Source organism: Temnothorax longispinosus, unplaced genomic scaffold (genome assembly GCF_030848805.1).
Source record: "Temnothorax longispinosus isolate EJ_2023e unplaced genomic scaffold, Tlon_JGU_v1 HiC_scaffold_83, whole genome shotgun sequence".
In the NCBI taxonomy this organism is placed as follows: domain Eukaryota; kingdom Metazoa; phylum Arthropoda; class Insecta; order Hymenoptera; family Formicidae; genus Temnothorax; species Temnothorax longispinosus.
In genome coordinates this window covers 33,331-40,244 of record NW_027270703.1, presented here as the reverse complement: position 1 = coordinate 40,244, position 6,914 = coordinate 33,331, and the positions used below count along the sequence as shown (strand labels likewise).

At 32.0% G+C, this 6,914-nt stretch overlaps 1 long non-coding RNA gene across 1 annotated transcript; it reads left to right on the top strand.

The window, feature by feature from the left end:
• The first annotated feature begins 4,032 nt into the window (after positions 1–4,032).
• On the top strand, positions 4,033–5,610 carry LOC139825048 (uncharacterized). Its single transcript, XR_011735417.1, has 3 exons — positions 4,033–4,727; positions 4,806–5,137; positions 5,344–5,610. It is a non-coding gene; the product is annotated as an uncharacterized lncRNA (long non-coding RNA).
• Positions 5,611–6,914: the final 1,304 nt, after the last annotated feature.

Below are 6,914 nucleotides of genomic sequence, written 5' to 3'. Positions count from 1 at the left end.
GGAATAGGATTTAATATCCAGGTATGATATATTTTTTAAATACGTTAATAAAAGGTTGAGCGTATATTATATTTATATGCTTTCACCGCGGCAATTTTTAACAAATAATAAACGTACTTTATACGTTGAAAAATAGTTTATGTAACACCAGAATTTCATCTACGTTTATAATACGTATAAAAATAATATAATATTCTATTTAAATAAGCGTTTTTTTAATACGTTTATAATTTGCAAAAAATATCCCTTTAAATAACGTCTTAGGAATAGGATTTAATATCCAGGTATGATATACTTTTTAAATACGTTAATAAAAGGTTGAGCGTATATTATATTTATATGCTTTCACCGCGGCAATTTTTAACAAATAATAAACGTATTTTATACCACATCCTGTGCAGCTAATTACAAATTCGTTGAATATATTATTTATGAAATGAAAAAACATAAACATTTGGGGAATACGATTATAATCCAGGTACGATTATTCAATTTTAATTATACTCTTTTTTGTTATTATATTATTTTACATAAAAATATATTTTCCCATTCCTTTTATGTAAATTAATGACAGCAAATCAATTTATATTTACGAATTTTTTAATATTGGTGCAGTAAATATTTTACACGTGAAAAAATATCGGCCTTTCCTCGCACTTTCGAAAATCACGTGTTTTGTTTTCGTTTCGAGCTTCGAAACTTTTTTTCGCGACGCCCGCCTTTGCACCCTCGCGGCTCGTGCGACTCATGCTCCTCTAGCGCCTCTCGCGAGGGCCCCCCTCTTCCCCGCATCGACGCCGGCACACGACGGTATCGTGATTCGTTTTGTTTCGAGCCTCGAAACTTTTCCGCGACCTTCGTCACGCCAGAATTCGCGCCTTTGCATCTTCGCCATTATTGTTGTCGATCACCGATAGTTTAGTGCAGTTTAGTGACGAGTGGGACACTGGAGATTGGATGAACGGGACAGATTGGAGATTTACAGGTAAAAATTATTCTACTCTTAATATTTTCCAAAATAAATGTGAACAAATGAATGTATTTTTAATTAAGTAATAAGGTAGAAGCAGCGTGTAAATTATTTTTAGACGTATGTCGGCAGTTCCGCAGTTTTTAAATATCGTCTGAATTGTTAATTACGTGCATTTTTATATTGCTTTTTAGCGTAGATGAATTTATCATTTATATATATTTACTGCATAATAAAAATAGCATTTTTCAACAAATTTCTTCATTTCTATTTTGATAAATTTGTAAGTATGTAACTATTTATAAATCGTAAATTCAACTACGCTACAAAGCAGTATTAAATACACGTTAACAATTCAGACGACTAAAAACTGCGAAATTGCCGACAATCGCATACGTTTAAAAATAATTTACACGCTATATTTTTATCTAATTACTTAATGTAAAACTACATTTTTTTGTTCCTGCAATTTATGGAAATTATTAATAACAAATAAAATAAACATTTACAAATTTTACATAAAACATGTTTTATTTGTATGTATATATGTATATATATTTGTATATATGTGTGTATATATATATATATATATATATATATAATTTACTGTGATAATTTGTCACGAGAGAGTCATTTTTGCCCATTAAATTTTGCCAATTAAACCCATATTATGAAATTTAACTCATTAAAATATTGAATTCGGTACTGAAATACCGATGTTTCAAGTTAGCCAATTTTTGGGAAGTAATCTCACACTTTGATTGATGCTCTATATGATACATATATATCATATAGAGCATCAATTTCATGAAATATTTCATGATTTCTTTATCAATGATTTATAACGTATTGCTTATATTATATTAACGTATTGCTTATATTAAAAATTATAATAATAACACAGGCCAACATGAATTTGACCCAGAAATGGCAGTATGTTATTCCAAAGGATTTTGGCATGCTAAAACCAAATTCGTAGCCCAAATTGCTTCATTCGGGATTACATACTGCCGTTTCTGGATCATAAAAAAATTATTTTTTTGTAGGCCTGTGTAATTATTATTAATAAATATTTTTACAGAAAATTGCTTCAGTTAGTTTATGTTTTGTAGGCATAAGAATTTAATTATTAATTATTATTATTAATATTAATTGCAATAACATTGCTAAAATAATTTCCTTGTTTTTTCAAAGGTATTTCGAAAAATGTGTGAGAATATAAAACTTTTTAGTAAACGCCAGATACGTCGAAAGGTAACCCAATCAGTGAAAAAGATATTAACAAATGTGAACACTGAAAATAATAATTCCAATATTTTGCACAGTGTTGGCAATCTTTTACCTGATGTATGCTTCAATATCGAAAATAATGATACGGTAGATGATGATATAGTAGTAGATAACGTAGATGTACTAGATTATGAGAATATTCCCACTATCTCGGCTAAAAATTGTAATTCTAGTAGCATCTTTGAGAGTTATTCTTTTAATTCTGCCGAAAATAATTATTCTTCTGAAAACATTGATGAGAGTAGTAAGGACAAAGATGTAGTGATGCATACATTCTCAGTAAATCCGGAAACTTTACCAATGATTTGTGTCGACTAGCTAATGTCCATAATCTTACACATGCTGCATTGGATCAAATTTTGAATTTAATTAATCCGGCCTACACATTTTTTGCCTTCTACCGCCAAAATCCTGTTACATACACCTAGAAAAGTAGAAACAATTCCTTGTGACAATGGGAAGATGTGTTACTTCGGCGTGGAACATTGTTTAATTCATAAATTACGAAATGGTGGATTGAAACAGGACATTCCGACTGTTAAACTGATCATAAACATTGATGGGTTACCTATATTTAAGAGTAGCAGTACAAACTTATGGCCAATTTTAGGTCGTAGCGATGATCTTATTGATGACCGCCCATTCATGATCGCATGTTTCTGTGGCGAAGGGAAGCCATCGAATCTTGACCATTATCTCAACCCTTTCATAGAAGAAATTAGTTCTTTGCGAGAACACGGTTTTCAGTATAATGGTAAATACTGTATGCCGAAATTGAATGTTTTTCTGCCGATGCACCGGCAAGAGCTATGCTAAAAATGATTAAAGGACATACAAGCACATATGCGTGTGAAAGGTGCACTATTAAAAAAGTGAAAAAAGCAAAATATTTTCCGACTAAAATAAAGAAATCGGTAGTTTTACGAACTAATAATGATTTTATATGTAATAAAATAGATGGTCGCCATATCAAGGTAAATCGCCCTTACTTACATTAAACGTAGATATGATAAGACAGTTTGTGCTAGATCCTATGCATTTAATATTCCTAGGAAGTGCGAAACGTCTACTTATAAAGTATTGGGTCGAAGGAGGCCGTCATTGTAAACTCTCGCGACAAAACATTTCAGCCATAGATTACAATATACAAGTAATACGTCCATTCGTCACTGCAGACTTTTGTCGAAAACCTCGAAGTCTAGTGCACCTACATAGATTTAAAGCAACAGAATTCGTTTTTTTACTTTATACAGTGGTCCAATTGTCACACATAACATTCTTGACAATGTTAAGTATGATTATTTATACTACTTCATGTAGCAATCACTATCTTATCCAGTGCGCCCTTGATCAAATTTATTTGCATATTGCTGAAGAAGCTATTAGGCAATTTGTTTGCAAAGCTGCCGAAATTTATGGTGAGGATTTTGTCGTATATAATATTCATTCATTATTGCATCTTTGCACAGACGTACAAACATACGGCCCCTTAGAAAGATACAGTTGTTTTCCTTTCGAAAACTATCTCCAATCACTAAAAAGACGAATTCGCTCAAAACGATTACCTCTAGAACAAGTATGCAATCGTATTGCAGAAGAAGAGGACATTGATATTGAAATTAAATCAGCTACTTCGAATTTGTGCCTAAACAAGTTCATTACCCAAATCCAAATATAGTTTCTTATTTTACATGCGAAAAATTAATAAATGGAAATACAAATTATCTTGCAAATTCCTGACAATACTGTAGCCATTGGCAAGCGAATTTATGTTATCAATCAATTTGTTTATATTGACGGTAAATATAAATGTATTGGGGCTTCATTTAAATTCTCAGAGGATTTGTACCAGCATCCAATACGTTCGTCTAAACTAGGTATTTATTACGTAAGAAGTTTAAACGTGAACAATTCGATTACATTTTTTGTTGATGACATATCGTATAAATGCCTCCGGTTGCCATTTATGGATGGGTTTGCAGTTTTTCCCATTATTCATCATGTGTTGTAATATTTTCTTTTAGGCCATAAGTTGCTGCATTATAATGCATAAGTATCATAAATGTCATAAAGTAATTTAATTATATTTTGAATAATATATTCACACATTGTTCGTGATTCCTTTTAGACTAGAAATATTGTAATTTTACATATATGTACATTAAAAACTAATAAGTAGCAAATAAAATACGCATTCATTTATTTATATCTATTGTATGTATAGAATTATTGAATTATGTCTACAAACATAAATAAGCGAGTAAAACTTATGCCCTCGTGAAATTCATAAATGGAGGCAAGAAAGAGTGTGCCGTTGTACCATTGATATGGCTCATAGAAGACCGGAAAATTTGTTATTGGCCGAAAACGAAAACTGAACAAGCGTTTGAAAAACTTGTATTAGATCATGTACCATACGATTCAACGTGGTACAAATGTGAAACCCACAGAATATTAAAAGCTTCAGGTATAGATTTCGATATAAATAGAAATTTATATTTTTTTATTATTTACATTTTTTAACGTATACAAATGTAATATGCAGAAGATTATGATGCCATTGTAAAATATATGGAGATCATCTTGGAGCACGGATCAACAGAAGATGACGGAACGGGTATTTCGGACGTATCTTTGAAAACAAAACTATTGCAACACTGTGATGATGGGGAGGACTCATCCACTACTTCACAGTCATCGGACTCGGAAGTACATGCTAAAACAGCTGAAAAGCGTCGAAAGAACTCTAAAAATATAAAAGACATGTCTGAGGGTTCCGATTCCTCCCACGTATTGATTGTACCAAAGAAAAAACAAAACAGGAAAGGTTTGATGAAGAAAAAACCAAAAACGCCAACGCCAGGGTACAATCTCGAAGTTAGTATGCATTGTAAAATATTTGTATATAAATGTGTGTAATAGACTGGGATATATTTAGGGGTCCCGGTACTTTCCAATCACCCTGTATATGCATATGTATCATACTCAGAAAATTGTATGAAAAGTAGACAAGTGTCATTATTTTTTCTAAACGAAACATATGCTGGTCAAAATAAAATTATGTATAATTTTATTATTTACAGAAAATGACGGAGTGGGTATTTCGGATGTATCTCTGAATAAAGAACTATTGCAAAAATCTGATGATGGAGAAGACTCCGATCCTTCACAGTCATCGGACTCGGAAGTACATGGTAAAACAACTAAGAATCATCAAAAGAAACATAAAAATACGAAAAACATGTCTAAGGATTCTGATTCTTCTCACTCATTGGCGGTATCAAAGAATAAACAGAAACAAGAAAGATTTGATCGAGAGAAAACCAAAAACGCCAACGCCAGAGTACAATCTCGAGGTTAGTATACATTGTAAAATATTTATATGAAAATGTGTCTTAATATACTGAGGTATATTTAGAGATCCTGGCACTTTCCGAACACCCTATATATCATATGTATATGGGCATTTTTTTCCAACGTTACGCCCATGCTGCCCATTTTTTATTTGATCTAAAAATTTCAAAAAAATCATAAAATCTAAAGAAAAATGTAAGCTTTCAAATGGTGCGTGGCAAAATTATTGAATTCAATCAGATCCTCAAAATTTGAGAAAACCAAAGAAAAATGATGAAAACGATATGGAGCTCTGTCAAAAAGGCCACCTCCCCTGCCCACTTCAATTTTTGATATAAAATTTTCGAAAAGGTCTTAAAATGTTCGTTGAAGTGTCTATTTTCCGATGCTGTATGACGTTTTTGAAAATTTAAAATGGCGGACCCAGAGAATGCTCCATATCGTTTTCATCATTTTTCTTTGGTTTTCCCAATTTTGAGGTTGATCTTTTGAAAAAACTTTTTACGCAAGCAGAATCGAAAACGGCAACCCGATTTTTTCATCAGTAAGTGAGGGAGAAAACGATTCAACGAAAATCCTATCGAAACAGCAATTCCAACAATATGTCATACAGCGATTCGAGGAAGTAAAGGCATTGCTGGAACAGAACAATGCTTCTTTTGTTCGTGTTCTGAATTCTCTTCAGACGTACATGAATTCAACTTCAAAACCAGATGGATTTCCTGACTTGCCTTTAACAACCGAAGATGAATTCCGAAAATTAAAACTGATGCTGTCAGAAAAAGTGCCGGATAACCCTGATGGCCGAGAGGCACCCGCACTTGCTTATACATACTTGGTACATATGTTCAAAAATCTTCTTTTTGTATTACATTTTTATGACAATAAAATTATGCATTGAAAAAAATGTGCTTACAGAAAGGACGACTGTCGACAATTGGTGGAGCTGACCAGAGGTCCTGCGTCATGAATATATTAAAATTTGTAATGACGAACCAGCTGGCTATGTCCTATAATTGGAAAGGGCAACATAATAAAAAAAATTTTGAGGGAACAAAATTACGCGAAGTTATTACGGGTACATAAACAAGTTAACAGTAAACATAACGTAAACAGTTATAAACAGTTATAATATTTTATTTTCTATATAATTTCCATAATTCATATCCGTGATCAGATTAAAATATCTTCGTTGTCTTGATCACAAAGTTCCTCGCAAAAAAAATGAGTAAAAAGCATTAGCAAATAAAAAGTTGAGACATCACTATTTTTTAAGTGGCAAGTTTATCGGTTATAATTG